Raw genomic sequence first — 24,005 nt, forward strand, 5'->3', positions numbered from 1 at the left:
TTCAATTGAATACAATCTTATATGCCTCGGTCTATAGAATTGTCATCAACCTATACCTACATCCCCTCTTGTTTGGACTTAGAAATTTTCAATTGAATACAATCTTATATGCCTCGGTCTATAGAATTGTCATCAACCTATACCTACATCCCCTCTTGTTTGGACTTAGAAATTTTCAATTGAATACACGTTGACTTGACTTGGTCTATAGGATTGTCATCTACCCATACCTACATCCCTTCTTGTTTGGACTTAGAAATTTTCAATTGAATACACGTTGACTTGCCTTGGTCTATAGGATTGTCATCAACCTATACCTACATCCCCTCTTGTTTGGACTTAGAAATTTTCAATTGAATACAATCTTATATGCCTCGGTCTATAGAATTGTCATCAACCTATACCTACATCCCCTCTTGTTTGGACTTAGAAATTTTCAATTGAATACAATCTTATATGCCTCGGTCTATAGAATTGTCATCAACCTATACCTACATCCCCTCTTGTTTGGACTTAGAAATTTTCAATTGAATACAATCTTATATGCCTCGGTCTATAGAATTGTCATCAACCTATACCTACATCCCCTCTTGTTTGGACTTAGAAATTTTCAATTGAATACAATCTTATATGCCTCGGTCTATAGAATTGTCATCAACCTATACCTACATCCCCTCTTGTTTGGACTTAGAAATTTTCAATTGAATACAATCTTATATGCCTCGGTCTATAGAATTGTCATCAACCTATACCTACATCCCCTCTTGTTTGGACTTAGAAATTTTCAATTGAATACACGTTGACTTGCCTTGGTCTATAGAATTGTCATCAACCTATACCTACATCCCCTCTTGTTTGGACTTAGAAATTTTCAATTGAATACACGTTGACTTGCCTTGGTCTATAGGATTGTCATCAACCTATACCTACATCCCCTCTTGTTTGGACTTAGAAATTTTCAATTGAATACACGTTGACTTGCCTTGGTCTATAGAATTGTCATCAACCTATACCTACATCCCCTCTTGTTTGGACTTAGAAATTTTCAATTGAATACACGTTGACTTGCCTTGGTCTATAGAATTGTCATCAACCTATACCTACATCCCCTCTTGTTTGGACTTAGAAATTTTCAATTGAATACAATCTTATATGCCTCGGTCTATAGAATTGTCATCAACCTATACCTACATCCCCTCTTGTTTGGACTTAGAAATTTTCAATTGAATACAATCTTATATGTATCGGTCTATAGAATTGTCATCAACCTATACCTACATCCCCTCTTGTTTGGACTTAGAAATTTTCAATTGAATACAATCTTATATGCCTCGGTCTATAGAATTGTCATCAACCTATACCTACATCCCCTCTTGTTTGGACTTAGAAATTTTCAATTGAATACAATCTTATATGCCTCGGTCTATAGAATTGTCATCAACCTATACCTACATCCCCTCTTGTTTGGACTTAGAAATTTTCAATTGAATACACGTTGACTTGCCTTGGTCTATAGAATTGTCATCAACCTATACCTACATCCCCTCTTGTTTGGACTTAGAAATTTTCAATTGAATACACGTTGACTTGCCTTGGTCTATAGAATTGTCATCAACCTATACCTACATCCCCTCTTGTTTGGACTTAGAAATTTTCAATTGAATACAATCTTATATGCCTCGGTCTATAGAATTGTCATCAACCTATACCTACATCCCCTCTTGTTTGGACTTAGAAATTTTCAATTGAATACAATCTTATATGCCTCGGTCTATAGAATTGTCATCAACCTATACCTACATCCCCTCTTGTTTGGACTTAGAAATTTTCAATTGAATACAATCTTATATGCCTCGGTCTATAGAATTGTCATCAACCTATACCTACATCCCCTCTTGTTTGGACTTAGAAATTTTCAATTGAATACAATCTTATATGCCTCGGTCTATAGAATTGTCATCAACCTATACCTACATCCCCTCTTGTTTGGACTTAGAAATTTTCAATTGAATACAATCTTATATGCCTCGGTCTATAGAATTGTCATCAACCTATACCTACATCCCCTCTTGTTTGGACTTAGAAATTTTCAATTGAATACACGTTGACTTGCCTTGGTCTATAGGATTGTCATCAACCTATACCTACATCCCCTCTTGTTTGGACTTAGAAATTTTCAATTGAATACACGTTGACTTGCCTTGGTCTATAGGATTGTCATCAACCTATACCTACATCCCCTCTTGTTTGGACTTAGAAATTTTCAATTGAATACAATCTTATATGCCTCGGTCTATAGAATTGTCATCAACCTATACCTACATCCCCTCTTGTTTGGACTTAGAAATTTTCAATTGAATACAATCTTATATGCCTCGGTCTATAGAATTGTCATCAACCTATACCTACATCCCCTCTTGTTTGGACTTAGAAATTTTCAATTGAATACAATCTTATATGCCTCGGTCTATAGAATTGTCATCAACCTATACCTACATCCCCTCTTGTTTGGACTTAGAAATTTTCAATTGAATACACGTTGACTTGACTTGGTCTATAGGATTGTCATCTACCCATACCTACATCCCTTCTTGTTTGGACTTAGAAATTTTCAATTGAATACACGTTGACTTGCCTTGGTCTATAGGATTGTCATCAACCTATACCTACATCCCTTCTTGTTTGGACTTAGAAATTTTCAATTGAATACAATCTTAGATGCCTCGGTCTATAGGATTGTCATCAACCTATACCTACATCCCCTCTTGTTTGGACTTAGAAATTTTCAATTGAATACAATCTTATATGCCTCGGTCTATAGAATTGTCATCAACCTATACCTACATCCCCTCTTGTTTGGACTTAGAAATTTTCAATTGAATACAATCTTATATGCCTCGGTCTATAGAATTGTCATCAACCTATATCTACATCCCCTCCTGTTTGGACTTAGAAATTTTCAATTGAACACACGTTGACTTGCCTTGGTCTATAGGATTGTCATCAACTTATACCTACATCCCCTCTTGTTTTGACTTAGAAATTTTCAATTGAATACAATCTTATATGCCTCGGTCTATAGAATTGTCATCAACCTATACCTACATCCCCTCTTGTTTGGACTTAGAAATTTTCAATTGAATACAATCTTATATGCCTCGGTCTATAGAATTGTCATCAACCTATACCTACATCCCCTCTTGTTTGGACTTAGAAATTTTCAATTGAATACAATCTTATATGCCTCGGTCTATAGAATTGTCATCAACCTATACCTACATCCCCTCTTGTTTGGACTTAGAAATTTTCAATTGAATACAATCTTATATGCCTCGGTCTATAGGATTCTCATCAACTTATACCTACATCCCCTCTTGTTTGGACTTAGAAATTTTCAATTGAATACACGTTGACTTGCCTTGGTCTATAGAATTGTCATCAACCTATACCTACATCCCCTCTTGTTTGGACTTAGAAATTTTCAATTGAATACACGTTGACTTGCATTGGTCTATAGGATTGTCATCAACCTATATCTACATCCCCTCCTGTTTGGACTTAGAAATTTTCAATTGAACACACGTTGACTTGCCTTGGTCTATAGGATTGTCATCAACCTATACCTACATCCCCTCTTGTTTGGACTTAGAAATTTTCAATTGAATACAATCTTATATGCCTCGGTCTATAGAATTGTCATCAACCTATATCTACATCCCCTCCTGTTTGGACTTAGAAATTTTCAATTGAACACACGTTGACTTGCCTTGGTCTATAGAATTGTCATCAACCTATACCTACATCCCCTCTTGTTTGGACTTAGAAATTTTCAATTGAATACAATCTTATATGCCTCGGTCTATAGAATTGTCATCAACCTATACCTACATCCCCTCTTGTTTGGACTTAGAAATTTTCAATTGAATACAATCTTATATGCCTCGGTCTATAGAATTGTCATCAACCTATATCTACATCCCCTCCTGTTTGGACTTAGAAATTTTCAATTGAACACACGTTGACTTGCCTTGGTCTATAGAATTGTCATCAACCTATACCTACATCCCTTCTTGTTTGGACTTAGAAATTTTCAATTGAATACAATCTTAGATGCCTCGGTCTATAGAATTGTCATCAACCTATACCTACATCCCCTCTTGTTTGGACTTAGAAATTTTCAATTGAATACAATCTTATATGCCTCGGTCTATAGAATTGTCATCAACCTATATCTACATCCCCTCCTGTTTGGACTTAGAAATTTTCAATTGAACACACGTTGACTTGCCTTGGTCTATAGGATTGTCATCAACCTATACCTACATCCCCTCTTGTTTGGACTTAGAAATTTTCAATTGAATACAATCTTATATGCCTCGGTCTATAGAATTGTCATCAACCTATACCTACATCCCCTCTTGTTTGGACTTAGAAATTTTCAATTGAATACAATCTTATATGCCTCGGTCTATAGAATTGTCATCAACCTATATCTACATCCCCTCCTGTTTGGACTTAGAAATTTTCAATTGAACACACGTTGACTTGCCTTGGTCTATAGGATTGTCATCAACCTATACCTACATCCCCTCTTGTTTGGACTTAGAAATTTTCAATTGAATACAATCTTATATGCCTCGGTCTATAGAATTGTCATCAACCTATACCTACATCCCCTCTTGTTTGGACTTAGAAATTTTCAATTGAATACAATCTTATATGCCTCGGTCTATAGGATTGTCATCAACCTATACCTACATCCCCTCTTGTTTGGACTTAGAAATTTTCAATTGAATACAATCTTATATGCCTCGGTCTATAGAATTGTCATCAACCTATACCTACATCCCCTCTTGTTTGGACTTAGAAATTTTCAATTGAATACAATCTTATATGCCTCGGTCTATAGAATTGTCATCAACCTATATCTACATCCCCTCCTGTTTGGACTTAGAAATTTTCAATTGAACACACGTTGACTTGCCTTGGTCTATAGGATTGTCATCAACCTATACCTACATCCCCTCTTGTTTGGACTTAGAAATTTTCAATTGAATACAATCTTATATGCCTCGGTCTATAGAATTGTCATCAACCTATACCTACATCCCCTCTTGTTTGGACTTAGAAATTTTCAATTGAATACAATCTTATATGCCTCGGTCTATAGAATTGTCATCAACCTATATCTACATCCCCTCCTGTTTGGACTTAGAAATTTTCAATTGAACACACGTTGACTTGCCTTGGTCTATAGGATTGTCATCAACCTATACCTACATCCCCTCTTGTTTGGACTTAGAAATTTTCAATTGAATACAATCTTATATGCCTCGGTCTATAGAATTGTCATCAACCTATATCTACATCCCCTCCTGTTTGGACTTAGAAATTTTCAATTGAACACACGTTGACTTGCCTTGGTCTATAGAATTGTCATCAACCTATACCTACATCCCCTCTTGTTTGGACTTAGAAATTTTCAATTGAATACAATCTTATATGCCTCGGTCTATAGAATTGTCATCAACCTATACCTACATCCCCTCTTGTTTGGACTTAGAAATTTTCAATTGAATACAATCTTATATGCCTCGGTCTATAGAATTGTCATCAACCTATATCTACATCCCCTCCTGTTTGGACTTAGAAATTTTCAATTGAACACACGTTGACTTGCCTTGGTCTATAGAATTGTCATCAACCTATACCTACATCCCTTCTTGTTTGGACTTAGAAATTTTCAATTGAATACAATCTTAGATGCCTCGGTCTATAGAATTGTCATCAACCTATACCTACATCCCCTCTTGTTTGGACTTAGAAATTTTCAATTGAATACAATCTTATATGCCTCGGTCTATAGAATTGTCATCAACCTATATCTACATCCCCTCCTGTTTGGACTTAGAAATTTTCAATTGAACACACGTTGACTTGCCTTGGTCTATAGGATTGTCATCAACCTATACCTACATCCCCTCTTGTTTGGACTTAGAAATTTTCAATTGAATACAATCTTATATGCCTCGGTCTATAGAATTGTCATCAACCTATACCTACATCCCCTCTTGTTTGGACTTAGAAATTTTCAATTGAATACAATTTTATATGCCTCGGTCTATAGAATTGTCATCAACCTATATCTACATCCCCTCCTGTTTGGACTTAGAAATTTTCAATTGAACACACGTTGACTTGCCTTGGTCTATAGGATTGTCATCAACCTATACCTACATCCCCTCTTGTTTTGACTTAGAAATTTTCAATTGAATACAATCTTATATGCCTCGGTCTATAGAATTGTCATCAACCTATACCTACATCCCCTCTTGTTTGGACTTAGAAATTTTCAATTGAATACAATCTTATATGCCTCGGTCTATAGAATTGTCATCAACCTATACCTACATCCCCTCTTGTTTGGACTTAGAAATTTTCAATTGAATACACGTTGACTTGCCTTGGTCTATAGGATTGTCATCAACCTATACCTACATCCCCTCTTGTTTGGACTTAGAAATTTTCAATTGAATACACGTTGACTTGCCTTGGTCTATAGGATTGTCATCAACCTATACCTACATCCCCTCTTGTTTGGACTTAGAAATTTTCAATTGAATACACGTTGACTTGACTTGGTCTATAGGATTGTCATCAACCTATACCTACATCCCCTCTTGTTTTGACTTAGAAATTTTCAATTGAATACACGTTGACTTGACTTGGTCTATAGGATTGTCATCAACCTATACCTACATCCCCTCTTGTTTGGACTTAGAAATTTTCAATTGAATACACGTTGACTTGTCTTGGTCTATAGGATTCTCATCAACCTATATCCACATCCCCTCTTGTTTGGACTTAGAAATTTTCAATTGAATACACGTTGACTTGCCTTGGTCTATAGGATTGTCATCAACCTATATCTACATCCCCTCTTGTTTGGACTTAGAAATTTTCAATTGAATACAATCTTATATGCCTCGGTCTATAGGATTGTCATCAACCTATACCTACATCCCCTCTTGTTTGGACTTAGAAATTTTCAATTGAATACACGTTGACTTTACTTGGTCTATAGGATTGTCATCAACCTATACCTACATCCCCTCTTGTTTGGACTAAGAAATTTTCAATTGAATACACGTTGACTTGTCTTGGTCTATAGGATTGTCATCAACCTATACCTACATCCCCTCTTGTTTGGACTTAGAAATTTTCAATTGAATACACGTTGACTTGTCTTGGTCTATAGGATTGTCATCAACCTATACCTACATCCCCTCTTGTTTGGACTTAGAAATTTTCAATTGAATACACGTTGACTTGCCTTGGTCTATAGGATTGTCATCAACCTATACCTACATCCCCTCTTGTTTGGACTTAGAAATTTTCAATTGAATACACGTTGACTTGCATTGGTCAATAGGATTGTCATCAACCTATACCTACATCCCCTCTTGTTTGGACTTAGAAATTTTCAATTGAATACACGTTGACTTGTCTTGGTCTATAGGATTGTCATCAACCTATACCTACATCCCCTCTTGTTTGGACTTAGAAATTTTCAATTGAATACACGTTGACTTGCATTGGTCAATAGGATTGTCATCAACCTATACCTACATCCCCTCTTGTTTGGACTTAGAAATTTTCAATTGAATACACGTTGACTTGTCTTGGTCTATAGGATTGTCATCAACCTATACCTACATCCCCTCTTGTTTGGACTTAGAAATTTTCAATTGAATACACGTTGACTTGCATTGGTCAATAGGATTGTCATCAACCTATACCTACATCCCCTCTTGTTTGGACTTAGAAATTTTCAATTGAATACACGTTGACTTGACTTGGTCTATAGGATTGTCATCAACCTATACCTACATCCCCTCTTGTTTGGACTTAGAAATTTTCAATTGAATACACGTTGACTTGCATTGGTCAATAGGATTGTCATCAACCTATACCTACATCCCCTCTTGTTTGGACTTAGAAATTTTCAATTGAATACACGTTGACTTGTCTTGGTCTATAGGATTGTCATCAACCTATACCTACGTCCCCTCTTGTTTGGACTTAGAAATTTTCAATTGAATACACGTTGACTTGTCTTGGTCTATAGGATTGTCATCAACCTATACCTACGTCCCCTCTTGTTTGGACTTAGAAATTTTCAATTGAATACACGTTGACTTGACTTGGTCTATAGGATTGTCATCAACCTATACCTACGTCCCCTCTTGTTTGGACTTAGAAATTTTCAATTGAATACACGTTGACTTGACTTGGTCTATAGGATTGTCATCAACCTATACCTACGTCCCCTCTTGTTTGGACTTAGAAATTTTCAATTGAATACACGTTGACTTGTCTTGGTCTATAGGATTGTCATCAACCTATACCTACATCCCCTCTTGTTTGGACTTAGAAATTTTCAATTGAATACACGTTGACTTGCATTGGTCAATAGGATTGTCATCAACCTATACCTACATCCCCTCTTGTTTGGACTTAGAAATTTTCAATTGAATACACGTTGACTTGTCTTGGTCTATAGGATTGTCATCAACCTATACCTACATCCCCTCTTGTTTGGACTTAGAAATTTTCAATTGAATACACGTTGACTTGCATTGGTCAATAGGATTGTCATCAACCTATACCTACATCCCCTCTTGTTTGGACTTAGAAATTTTCAATTGAATACACGTTGACTTGACTTGGTCTATAGGATTGTCATCAACCTATACCTACGTCCCCTCTTGTTTGGACTTAGAAATTTTCAATTGAATACACGTTGACTTGACTTGGTCTATAGGATTGTCATCAACCTATACATACGTCCCCTCTTGTTTGGACTTAGAAATTTTCAATTGAATACACGTTGACTTGCCTTGGTCTATAGGATTGTCATCAACCTATACCTACATCCCTTCTTGTTTGGACTTAGAAATTTTCAATTGAATACACGTTGACTTGCCTTGGTCTATAGGATTGTCATCTACCTATACCTACATCCCTTCTTGTTTGGACTTAGAAATTTTCAATTGAATACACGTTGACTTGCCTTGGTCTATAGGATTGTCATCAACCTATACCTACATCCCTTCTTGTTTGGACTTAGAAATTTTCAATTGAATACACGTTGACTTGCCTTGGTCTATAGGATTGTCATCAACCTATACCTACATCCCCTCTTGTTTGGACTTAGAAATTTTCAATTGAATACAATCTTAGATGCCTCGGTCTATAGGATTGTCATCAACTTATACCTACATCCCTTCTTGTTTGGACTTAGAAATTTCAATTGAATACACGTTGACTTGCCTTGGTCTATAGGATTGTCATCAACCTATACCTACATCCCTTCTTGTTTGGACTTAGAAATTTTCAATTGAATACAATCTTTGATGCCTCGGTCTATAGGATTGTCATCAACTTATACCTACATCCCTTCTTGTTTGGACTTAGAAATTTTCAATTGAATACACGTTGACTTGCCTTGGTCTATAGGATTGTCATCAACCTATACCTACATCCCCTCTTGTTTGGACTTAGAAATTTTCAATTGAATACACGTTGACTTGCCTTGGTCTATAGGATTGTCATCAACCTATACCTACATCCCCTCTTGTTTGGACTTAGAAATTTTCAATTGAATACACGTTGACTTGCCTCGGTCTATAGGATTGTCATCAACCTATACCTACGTCCCCTCTTGTTTGGACTTAGAAATTTTCAATTGAATACACGTTGACTTGCCTTGGTCTATAGGATTGTCATCAACCTATACCTACATCCCCTCTTGTTTGGACTTAGAAATTTTCAATTGAATACACGTTGACTTGCCTTGGTCTATAGGATTTTCACCTACCTATACCTACATCCCCTCTTGTTTGGACTTAGAAATTTTCAATTGAATACACGTTGACTTGCCTTGGTCTATAGGATTCTCATCTACCTATACCTACATCCCCTCTTGTTTGGACTTAGAAATTTTCAATTGAATACACGTTGACTTGCCTTGGTCTATAGGATTGTCATCTACCTATACCTACATCCCCTCTTGTTTGGACTTAGAAATTTTCAATTGAATACACGTTGACTTGCCTCGGTCTATAGAATTGTCATCAACCTATACCTACATCCCCTCTTTTTTGGACTTAGAAATTTTCAATTGAATACAATCTTATATGCCTCGGTCTATAGAATTGTCATCAACCTATACCTACATCCCCTCTTGTTTGGACTTAGAAATTTTCAATTGAATACAATCTTATATGACTCGGTCTATAGGATTGTCATCAACCTATACCTACATCCCCTCTTGTTTGGACTTAGAAATTTTCAATTGAACACACGTTGACTTGCCTTGGTCTATAGGATTGTCATCAACCTATACCTACATCCCCTCTTGTTTGGACTTAGAAATTTTCAATTGAATACAATCTTATATGACTCGGTCTATAGGATTGTCATCAACCTATACCTACATCCCCTCTTGTTTGGACTTAGAAATTTTCAATTGAACACACGTTGACTTGCCTTGGTCTATAGAATTGTCATCAACCTATACCTACATCCCCTCTTGTTTGGACTTAGAAATTTTCAATTGAATACACGTTGACTTGTCTTGGTCTATAGGATTCTCATCTACCTATATCTACATCCCCTCTTGTTTTGACTTAGAAATTTTCAATTGAATACACGTTGACTTGTCTTGGTCTATAGGATTCTCATCAACCTATATCTACATCCCCTCTTGTTTGGACTTAGAAATTTTCAATTGAATACACGTTGACTTGCCTTGGTCTATAGGATTCTCATCAACCTATACCTACGTCCCCTCTTGTTTGGACTTAGAAATTTTCAATTGAATACACGTTGACTTGTCTTGGTCAATAGGATTCTCATCAACCTATATCTACATCCCCTCTTGTTTGGACTTAGAAACTTTCAATTGAATACACGTTGACTTGTCTTGGTCTATAGGATTCTCATCAACCTATACCTACGTCCCCTCTTGTTTTGACTTAGAAATTTTCAATTGAATACACGTTGACTTGTCTTGGTCTATAGGATTCTCATCAACCTATACCTACGTCCCCTCTTGTTTGGACTTAGAAATTTTCAATTGAATACACGTTGACTTGTCTTGGTCTATAGGATTCTCATCAACCTATACCTACGTCCCCTCTTGTTTGGACTTAGAAATTTTCAATTGAATACACGTTGACTTGTCTTGGTCAATAGGATTCTCATCAACCTATATCTACATCCCCTCTTGTTTGGACTTAGAAACTTTCAATTGAATACACGTTGACTTGTCTTGGTCTATAGGATTCTCATCAACCTATACCTACGTCCCCTCTTGTTTTGACTTAGAAATTTTCAATTGAATACACGTTGACTTGTCTTGGTCTATAGGATTGTCATCAACCTATATCCACATCCCCTGTTGTTTGGACTTAGAAATTTTCATTTGAATACACGTTGACTTGCCTTGGTCTATAGGATTGTCATCAACCTATACCTACATCCCCTCTTGTTTGGACTTAGAAATTTTCAATTGAATACACGTTGACTTGCCTTGGTCTATAGGATTCTCATCAACCTATATCTACATCCCCTCTTGTTTGGACTTAGAAACTTTCAATTGAATACACGTTGACTTGTCTTGGTCAATAGGATTCTCATCAACCTATATCTACATCCCCTCTTGTTTGGACTTAGAAACTTTCAATTGAATACACGTTGACTTGTCTTGGTCTATAGGATTCTCATCAACCTATACCTACGTCCCCTCTTGTTTTGACTTAGAAATTTTCAATTGAATACACGTTGACTTGTCTTGGTCTATAGGATTCTCATCAACCTATACCTACGTCCCCTCTTGTTTTGACTTAGAAATTTTCAATTGAATACACGTTGACTTGTCTTGGTCTATAGGATTGTCATCAACCTATACCTACGTCCCCTCTTGTTTGGACTTAGAAACTTTCAATTGAATACACGTTGACTTGTCTTGGTCTATAGGATTCTCATCAACCTATATCTACATCCCCTCTTGTTTGGACTTAGAAACTTTCAATTGAATACACGTTGACTTGTCTTGGTCAATAGGATTCTCATCAACCTATATCTACATCCCCTCTTGTTTGGACTTAGAAACTTTCAATTGAATACACGTTGACTTGTCTTGGTCTATAGGATTCTCATCAACCTATACCTACGTCCCCTCTTGTTTTGACTTAGAAATTTTCAATTGAATACACGTTGACTTGTCTTGGTCTATAGGATTCTCATCAACCTATACCTACGTCCCCTCTTGTTTTGACTTAGAAATTTTCAATTGAATACACGTTGACTTGTCTTGGTCAATAGGATTCTCATCAACCTATATCTACATCCCCTCTTGTTTGGACTTAGAAATTTTCAATTGAATACACGTTGACTTGTCTTGGTCTATAGGATTCTCATCAACCTATACCTACATCCCCTCTTGTTTGGACTTAGAAATTTTCAATTGAATACACGTTGACTTGTCTTGGTCAATAGGATTCTCATCAACCTATATCTACATCCCCTCTTGTTTGGACTTAGAAACTTTCAATTGAATACACGTTGACTTGTCTTGGTCTATAGGATTCTCATCAACCTATACCTACGTCCCCTCTTGTTTTGACTTAGAAATTTTCAATTGAATACACGTTGACTTGTCTTGGTCTATAGGATTCTCATCAACCTATACCTACATCCCCTCTTGTTTTGACTTAGAAATTTTCAATTGAATACACGTTGACTTGTCTTGGTCAATAGGATTCTCATCAACCTATATCTACATCCCCTCTTGTTTGGACTTAGAAACTTTCAATTGAATACACGTTAACTTGTCTTGGTCTATAGGATTCTCATCAACCTATATCTACATCCCCTCTTGTTTGGACTTAGAAATTTTCAATTGAATACACGTTAACTTGTCTTGGTCTATAGGATTCTCATCAACCTATATCTACATCCCCTCTTGTTTGGACTTAGAAACTTTCAATTGAATACACGTTAACTTGTCTTGGTCTATAGGATTCTCATCAACCTATATCTACATCCCCTCTTGTTTGGACTTAGAAATTTTCAATTGAATACACGTTGACTTGTCTTGGTCAATAGGATTCTCATCAACCTATACCTACATCCCCTCTTGTTTTGACTTAGAAATTTTCAATTGAATACACGTTAACTTGTCTTGGTCTATAGGATTCTCATCAACCTATACCTACATCCCCTCTTGTTTGGACTTAGAAACTTTCAATTGAATACACGTTAACTTGTCTTGGTCTATAGGATTCTCATCAACCTATATCTACATCCCCTCTTGTTTGGACTTAGAAACTTTCAATTGAATACACGTTAACTTGTCTTGGTCTATAGGATTCTCATCAACCTATATCTACATCCCCTCTTGTTTGGACTTAGAAATTTTCAATTAAACACACGTTGACTTGTCTTGGTCTATAGGATTCTCATCAACCTATATCTACATCCCCTCTTGTTTGGACTTAGAAATTTTCAATTGAATACACGTTAACTTGTCTTGGTCTATAGGATTCTCATCAACCTATACCTACATCCCCTCTTGTTTGGACTTAGAAATTTTCAATTGAATACACGTTGACTTGTCTTGGTCTATAGGATTCTCATCAACCTATATCTACATCCCCTCTTGTTTGGACTTAGAAATTTTCAATTGAATACACGTTAACTTGTCTTGGTCTATAGGATTCTCATCAACCTATATCTACATCCCCTCTTGTTTGGACTTAGAAATTTTCAATTAAACACACGTTGACTTGTCTTGGTCTATAGGATTCTCATCAACCTATATCTACATCCCCTCTTGTTTGGACTTGGAAATTTTCAATTGAATACACGTTGACTTGTCTTGGTCTATAGGATTCTCATCAACCTATATCTACATCCCCTCTTGTTTGGACTTAGAAATTTTCAATTGAATACACGTTGACTTGTCTTGGTCTATAGGATTCTCATCAACCTATACCTACATCCCCTCTTGTTTTGACTTAGAAATTTTCAATTGAATACACGTTGACTTGCATTGGTCTATAGGATTCTCATCTACCTATACCTACATCCCCTCTTGTTTTGACTTAGAAATTTTCAATTGAATACACGTTGACTTGCATTGGTCTATAGGATTCTCATCTACCTATATCTACATCCCCTCTTGTTTGGACTTAGAAATTTTCAATTAAACACACGTTGACTTGTCTTGGTCTATAGGATTCTCATCTACCTATACCTACATCCCCTCTTGTTTTGACTTAGAAATTTTCAATTGAATACACGTTGACTTGTCTTGGTCTATAGGATTCTCATCAACCTATATCTACATCCCCTCTTGTTTGGACTTAGAAATTTTCAATTGAATACACGTTGACTTGTCTTGGTCTATAGGATTCTCATCAACCTATATCTACATCCCCTCTTGTTTGGACTTAGAAATTTTCAATTGAATACACGTTGACTTGTCTTGGTCTATAGGATTCTCATCAACCTATACCTACATCCCCTCTTGTTTTGACTTAGAAATTTTCAATTGAATACACGTTGACTTGTCTTGGTCAATAGGATTCTCATCAACCTATATCTACATCCCCTCTTGTTTGGACTTAGAAACTTTCAATTGAATACACGTTAACTTGTCTTGGTCTATAGGATTCTCATCAACCTATACCTACATCCCCTCTTGTTTGGACTTAGAAATTTTCAATTGAATACACGTTGACTTGTCTTGGTCTATAGGATTCTCATCAACCTATACCTACGTCCCCTCTTGTTTTGACTTAGAAATTTTCAATTGAATACACGTTGACTTGTCTTGGTCTATAGGATTCTCATCAACCTATACCTACGTCCCCTCTTGTTTTGACTTAGAAATTTTCAATTGAATACACGTTGACTTGTCTTGGTCAATAGGATTCTCATCAACCTATATCTACATCCCCTCTTGTTTGGACTTAGAAATTTTCAATTGAATACACGTTAACTTGTCTTGGTCTATAGGATTCTCATCAACCTATATCTACATCCCCTCTTGTTTGGACTTAGAAATTTTCAATTAAACACACGTTGACTTGTCTTGGTCTATAGGATTCTCATCAACCTATATCTACATCCCCTCTTGTTTGGACTTAGAAATTTTCAATTGAATACACGTTGACTTGTCTTGGTCTATAGGATTCTCATCAACCTATATCTACATCCCCTCTTGTTTGGACTTAGAAATTTTCAATTGAATACACGTTGACTTGTCTTGGTCTATAGGATTCTCATCAACCTATACCTACGTCCCCTCTTGTTTTGACTTAGAAATTTTCAATTGAATACACGTTGACTTGTCTTGGTCTATAGGATTCTCATCAACCTATACCTACGTCCCCTCTTGTTTTGACTTAGAAATTTTCAATTGAATACACGTTGACTTGTCTTGGTCAATAGGATTCTCATCAACCTATATCTACATCCCCTCTTGTTTGGACTTAGAAATTTTCAATTGAATACACGTTAACTTGTCTTGGTCTATAGGATTCTCATCAACCTATATCTACATCCCCTCTTGTTTGGACTTAGAAATTTTCAATTAAACACACGTTGACTTGTCTTGGTCTATAGGATTCTCATCAACCTATATCTACATCCCCTCTTGTTTGGACTTAGAAATTTTCAATTGAATACACGTTGACTTGTCTTGGTCTATAGGATTCTCATCAACCTATATCTACATCCCCTCTTGTTTGGACTTAGAAATTTTCAATTGAATACACGTTGACTTGTCTTGGTCTATAGGATTCTCATCAACCTATATCTACATCCCCTCTTGTTTGGACTTAGAAATTTTCAATTGAATACACGTTGACTTGCATTGGTCTATAGGATTCTCATCTACCTATATCTACATCCCCTCTTGTTTGGACTTAGAAATTTTCAATTAAACACACGTTGACTTGTCTTGGTCTATAGGATTCTCATCTACCTATACCTACATCCCCTCTTGTTTTGACTTAGAAATTTTCAATTGAATACACGTTGACTTGTCTTGGTCTATAGGATTCTCATCAACCTATATCTACATCCCCTCTTGTTTGGACTTAGAAATTTTCAATTGAATACACGTTGACTTGTCTTGGTCTATAGGATTCTCATCAACCTATATCTACATCCCCTCTTGTTTGGACTTAGAAATTTTCAATTGAATACACGTTGACTTGTCTTGGTCTATAGGATTCTCATCAACCTATACCTACATCCCCTCTTGTTTTGACTTAGAAATTTTCAATTGAATACACGTTGACTTGTCTTGGTCAATAGGATTCTCATCAACCTATATCTACATCCCCTCTTGTTTGGACTTAGAAACTTTCAATTGAATACACGTTAACTTGTCTTGGTCTATAGGATTCTCATCAACCTATACCTACATCCCCTCTTGTTTGGACTTAGAAATTTTCAATTGAATACACGTTGACTTGTCTTGGTCTATAGGATTCTCATCAACCTATACCTACGTCCCCTCTTGTTTTGACTTAGAAATTTTCAATTGAATACACGTTGACTTGTCTTGGTCTATAGGATTCTCATCAACCTATACCTACGTCCCCTCTTGTTTTGACTTAGAAATTTTCAATTGAATACACGTTGACTTGTCTTGGTCAATAGGATTCTCATCAACCTATATCTACATCCCCTCTTGTTTGGACTTAGAAATTTTCAATTGAATACACGTTAACTTGTCTTGGTCTATAGGATTCTCATCAACCTATATCTACATCCCCTCTTGTTTGGACTTAGAAATTTTCAATTAAACACACGTTGACTTGTCTTGGTCTATAGGATTCTCATCAACCTATATCTACATCCCCTCTTGTTTGGACTTAGAAATTTTCAATTGAATACACGTTGACTTGTCTTGGTCTATAGGATTCTCATCAACCTATATCTACATCCCCTCTTGTTTGGACTTAGAAATTTTCAATTGAATACACGTTGACTTGTCTTGGTCTATAGGATTCTCATCAACCTATACCTACGTCCCCTCTTGTTTTGACTTAGAAATTTTCAATTGAATACACGTTGACTTGTCTTGGTCTATAGGATTCTCATCAACCTATACCTACGTCCCCTCTTGTTTTGACTTAGAAATTTTCAATTGAATACACGTTGACTTGTCTTGGTCAATAGGATTCTCATCAACCTATATCTACATCCCCTCTTGTTTGGACTTAGAAATTTTCAATTGAATACACGTTAACTTGTCTTGGTCTATAGGATTCTCATCAACCTATATCTACATCCCCTCTTGTTTGGACTTAGAAATTTTCAATTAAACACACGTTGACTTGTCTTGGTCTATAGGATTCTCATCAACCTATATCTACATCCCCTCTTGTTTGGACTTAGAAATTTTCAATTGAATACACGTTGACTTGTCTTGGTCTATAGGATTCTCATCAACCTATATATACATCCCCTCTTGTTTGGACTTAGAAATTTTCAATTGAATACACGTTGACTTGTCTTGGTCTATAGGATTCTCATCAACCTATATCTACATCCCCTCTTGTTTGGACTTAGAAATTTTCAATTGAATACACGTTAACTTGTCTTGGTCTATAGGATTCTCATCAACCTATATCTACATCCCCTCTTGTTTGGACTTAGAAATTTTCAATTGAATACACGTTGACTTGTCTTGGTCTATAGGATTCTCATCAACCTATATCTACATCCCCTCTTGTTTGGACTTAGAAATTTTCAATTGAATACACGTTGACTTGTCTTGGTCAATAGGATTGTCATCAACCTATATCTACATCCCCTCTTGTTTAGACTTAGAAATTTTCAATTGAATACACGTTGACTTGTCTTGGTCTATAGGATTCTCATCAACCTATATCTACATCCCCTCTTGTTTGGACTTAGAAATTTTCAATTGAATACACGTTGACTTGTCTTGGTCTATAGGATTCTCATCAACCTATATCTACATCCCCTCTTGTTTGGACTTAGAAATTTTCAATTGAATACACGTTGACTTGTCTTGGTCTATAGGATTCTCATCAACCTATATCCACATCCCCTCTTGTTTGGACTTAGAAATTTTCAATTGAATACACGTTGACTTGTCTTGGTCTATAGGATTCTCATCAACCTATATCCACATCCCCTCTTGTTTGGACTTAGAAATTTTCAATTGAATACACGTTGACTTGTCTTGGTCTATAGGATTCTCATCTACCTATATCCACATCCCCTCTTGTTTGGACTTAGAAATTTTCAATTGAATACACGTTGACTTGTCTTGGTCTATAGGATTCTCATCTACCTATATCCACATCCCCTCTTGTTTGGACTTAGAAATTTTCAATTGAATACACGTTGACTTGTCTTGGTCTATAGGATTCTCATCTACCTATATCTACATCCCCTCTTGTTTGGACTTAGAAATTTTCAATTGAATACACGTTGACTTGTCTTGGTCTATAGGATTCTCATCAACCTATATCTACATCCCCTCTTGTTTGGACTTAGAAATTTTCAATTGAATACACGTTGACTTGTCTTGGTCTATAGGATTGTCATCAACCTATATCTACATCCCCTCTTGTTTGGACTTAGAAATTTTCAATTGAATACACGTTGACTTGTCTTGGTCAATAGGATTCTCATCAACCTATACCTACATCCCCTCTTGTTTGGACTTAGAAATTTTCAATTGAATACACGTTGACTTGTCTTGGTCAATAGGATTCTCATCTACCTATACCTACATCCCCTCTTGTTTGGACTTAGAAATTTTCAATTGAATACACGTTGTCTTGCATTGGTCTATAGGATTGTCATCAACCTATACCTACATCCCCTCTTGTTTGGACTTAGAAATTTTCAATTGAATACACGTTGACTTGCATTGGTCTATAGGATTGTCATCAACCTATACCTACATCCCCTCTTGTTTGGACTTAGAAATTTTCAATTGAATACACGTTGACTTGCCTTGGTCTATAGGATTGTCATCAACCTATACCTACATCCCCTCTTGTTTGGACTTAGAAATTTTCAATTGAATACACGTTGTCTTGCATTGGTCTATAGGATTGTCATCAACCTATACCTACATCCCCTCTTGTTTGGACTTAGAAATTTTCAATTGAATACACGTTGACTTGCATTGGTCTATAGGATTGTCATCAACCTATACCTACATCCCCTCTTGTTTGGACTTAGAAATTTTCAATTGAATACACGTTGACTTGCCTTGGTCTATAGGATTGTCATCAACCTATACCTACATCCCCTCTTGTTTGGACTTAGAAATTTTCAATTGAATACACGTTGACTTGCCTTGGTCTATAGGATTGTCATCAACCTATACCAACATCCCCTCTTGTTTGGACTTAGAAATTTTCAATTAAACACACGTTGACTTGTCTTGGTCTATAGGATTCTCATCAACCTATATCTACATCCCCTCTTGTTTGGACTTGGAAATTTTCAATTGAATACACGTTGACTTGTCTTGGTCTATAGGATTCTCATCAACCTATATCTACATCCCCTCTTGTTTGGACTTAGAAATTTTCAATTGAATACACGTTGACTTGTCTTGGTCTATAGGATTCTCATCAACCTATACCTACATCCCCTCTTGTTTTGACTTAGAAATTTTCAATTGAATACACGTTGACTTGCATTGGTCTATAGGATTCTCATCTACCTATACCTACATCCCCTCTTGTTTTGACTTAGAAATTTTCAATTGAATACACGTTGACTTGCATTGGTCTATAGGATTCTCATCTACCTATATCTACATCCCCTCTTGTTTGGACTTAGAAATTTTCAATTAAACACACGTTGACTTGTCTTGGTCTATAGGATTCTCATCTACCTATACCTACATCCCCTCTTGTTTTGACTTAGAAATTTTCAATTGAATACACGTTGACTTGTCTTGGTCTATAGGATTCTCATCAACCTATATCTACATCCCCTCTTGTTTGGACTTAGAAATTTTCAATTGAATACACGTTGACTTGTCTTGGTCTATAGGATTCTCATCAACCTATACCTACATCCCCTCTTTTTTGGACTTAGAAATTTTCAATTGAATACACGTTGACTTGTCTTGGTCTATAGGATTCTCATCAACCTATATCTACATCCCCTCTTGTTTGGACTTAGAAATTTTCAATTGAATACACGTTGACTTGTCTTGGTCTATAGGATTCTCATCAACCTATATCTACATCCCCTCTTGTTTGGACTTAGAAATTTTCAATTGAATACACGTTGACTTGTCTTGGTCTATAGGATTCTCATCAACCTATACCTACATCCCCTCTTGTTTTGACTTAGAAATTTTCAATTGAATACACGTTGACTTGTCTTGGTCAATAGGATTCTCATCAACCTATATCTACATCCCCTCTTGTTTGGACTTAGAAACTTTCAATTGAATACACGTTAACTTGTCTTGGTCTATAGGATTCTCATCAACCTATACCTACATCCCCTCTTGTTTGGACTTAGAAATTTTCAATTGAATACACGTTGACTTGTCTTGGTCTATAGGATTCTCATCAACCTATACCTACGTCCCCTCTTGTTTTGACTTAGAAATTTTCAATTGAATACACGTTGACTTGTCTTGGTCTATAGGATTCTCATCAACCTATACCTACGTCCCCTCTTGTTTTGACTTAGAAATTTTCAATTGAATACACGTTGACTTGTCTTGGTCAATAGGATTCTCATCAACCTATATCTACATCCCCTCTTGTTTGGACTTAGAAATTTTCAATTGAATACACGTTAACTTGTCTTGGTCTATAGGATTCTCATCAACCTATATCTACATCCCCTCTTGTTTGGACTTAGAAATTTTCAATTAAACACACGTTGACTTGTCTTGGTCTATAGGATTCTCATCAACCTATATCTACATCCCCTCTTGTTTGGACTTAGAAATTTTCAATTGAATACACGTTGACTTGTCTTGGTCTATAGGATTCTCATCAACCTATATCTACATCCCCTCTTGTTTGGACTTAGAAATTTTCAATTGAATACACGTTGACTTGTCTTGGTCTATAGGATTCTCATCAACCTATACCTACGTCCCCTCTTGTTTTGACTTAGAAATTTTCAATTGAATACACGTTGACTTGTCTTGGTCTATAGGATTCTCATCAACCTATACCTACGTCCCCTCTTGTTTTGACTTAGAAATTTTCAATTGAATACACGTTGACTTGTCCTGGTCAATAGGATTCTCATCAACCTATATCTACATCCCCTCTTGTTTGGACTTAGAAATTTTCAATTGAATACACGTTAACTTGTCTTGGTCTATAGGATTCTCATCAACCTATATCTACATCCCCTCTTGTTTGGACTTAGAAATTTTCAATTAAACACACGTTGACTTGTCTTGGTCTATAGGATTCTCATCAACCTATATCTACATCCCCTCTTGTTTGGACTTAGAAATTTTCAATTGAATACACGTTGACTTGTCTTGGTCTATAGGATTCTCATCAACCTATATCTACATCCCCTCTTGTTTGGACTTAGAAATTTTCAATTGAATACACGTTGACTTGTCTTGGTCTATAGGATTCTCATCAACCTATATCTACATCCCCTCTTGTTTGGACTTAGAAATTTTCAATTGAATACACGTTAACTTGTCTTGGTCTATAGGATTCTCATCAACCTATATCTACATCCCCTCTTGTTTGGACTTAGAAATTTTCAATTGAATACACGTTGACTTGTCTTGGTCTATAGGATTCTCATCAACCTATATCTACATCCCCTCTTGTTTGGACTTAGAAATTTTCAATTGAATACACGTTGACTTGTCTTGGTCAATAGGATTGTCATCAACCTATATCTACATCCCCTCTTGTTTAGACTTAGAAATTTTCAATTGAATACACGTTGACTTGTCTTGGTCTATAGGATTCTCATCAACCTATATCTACATCCCCTCTTGTTTGGACTTAGAAATTTTCAATTGAATACACGTTGACTTGTCTTGGTCTATAGGATTCTCATCAACCTATATCTACATCCCCTCTTGTTTGGACTTAGAAATTTTCAATTGAATACACGTTGACTTGTCTTGGTCTATAGGATTCTCATCAACCTATATCCACATCCCCTCTTGTTTGGACTTAGAAATTTTCAATTGAATACACGTTGACTTGTCTTGGTCTATAGGATTCTCATCAACCTATATCCACATCCCCTCTTGTTTGGACTTAGAAATTTTCAATTGAATACACGTTGACTTGTCTTGGTCTATAGGATTCTCATCTACCTATATCCACATCCCCTCTTGTTTGGACTTAGAAATTTTCAATTGAATACAATCTTATATGCCTCGGTCTATAGAATTGTCATCAACCTATACCTACATCCCCTCTTGTTTGGACTTAGAAATTTTCAATTGAATACACGTTGTCTTGCATTGGTCTATAGGATTGTCATCAACCTATACCTACATCCCCTCTTGTTTGGACTTAGAAATTTTCAATTGAATACACGTTGACTTGCATTGGTCTATAGGATTGTCATCAACCTATACCTACATCCCCTCTTGTTTGGACTTAGAAATTTTCAATTGAATACACGTTGACTTGCCTTGGTCTATAGGATTGTCATCAACCTATACCTACATCCCCTCTTGTTTGGACTTAGAAATTTTCAATTGAATACACGTTGACTTGCCTTGGTCTATAGGATTGTCATCAACCTATACCAACATCCCCTCTTGTTTGGACTTAGAAATTTTCAATTGAATACACGTTTACTTGACTTGGTCTTTAGGATTGTCATCAACCTATACCTACATCCCCTCTTTTTTGGACTTAGAAATTTTCAATTGAATACACGTTGACTTGACTTGGTCTTTAGGATTGTCATCAACCTATACCTACATCCCCTCTTTTTTGGACTTAGAAATTTTCAATTGAATACCACGTTGACTTGCCTTGGTCTATAGGATTGTCATCAACCTATACCTACGTCCCCTCTTGTTTTGACTTAGAAATTTTCAATTGAATACACGTTGACTTGCCTTAGTCTATAGGATTGTCATCAACCTATACCTACATCCCCTCTTGTTTGGACTTAGAAATTTTCAATTGAATACACGTTGACTTGCCTTGGTTTATAGGATTGTCATCAACCTATACCTACATCCCTTCTTGTTTTGACTTAGAAATTTGCAATTGAATACACGTTGACTTGTCTTGGTCAATAGGATTCTCATCAACCTATACCTACATCCCCTCTTGTTTGGACTTCAAAATTTTCAATTGAATACACGTTGACTTGCCTTGGTCTATAGGATTGTCATCAACCTATACCTACATCCCCTCTTGTTTGGACTTAGAAATTTTCAATTGAATACAATCTTAGATGCCTCGGTCTATAGGATTGTCATCAACCTATACCTACATCCCCTCTTGTTTGGACTTAGAAATTTTCAATTGAATACACGTTGACTTGCCTTGGTCTATAGGATTGTCATCAACCTATACCTACATCCCCTCTTGTTTGGACTTAGAAATTTTCAATTGAATACACGTTGACTTGCCTTGGTCTATAGGATTGTCATCTACCTATACCTACGTTCCCTCTTGTTTGGACTTTGAAATTTTCAATTGAATACACGTTGACTTTCCTCGGTCTATAGGATTGTCATCAACCTATACCTACATCCCCTCTTGTTTGGACTTAGAAATTTTCAATTGAATACACGTTGTCTTGCCTTGGTCTATAGGATTGTCATCAACCTATACCTACATCCCCTCTTGTTTGGACTTAGAAATTTTCAATTGAATACACGTTGACTTGTCTTGGTCTATAGGATTGTCATCAACCTATACCTACATCCCCTCTTGTTTGGACTT

Source organism: Euprymna scolopes, chromosome 46, assembly GCF_053919585.1.
Source record: "Euprymna scolopes isolate OS-2025 chromosome 46, ASM5391958v1, whole genome shotgun sequence".
NCBI lineage: Eukaryota > Metazoa > Mollusca > Cephalopoda > Sepiida > Sepiolidae > Euprymna > Euprymna scolopes.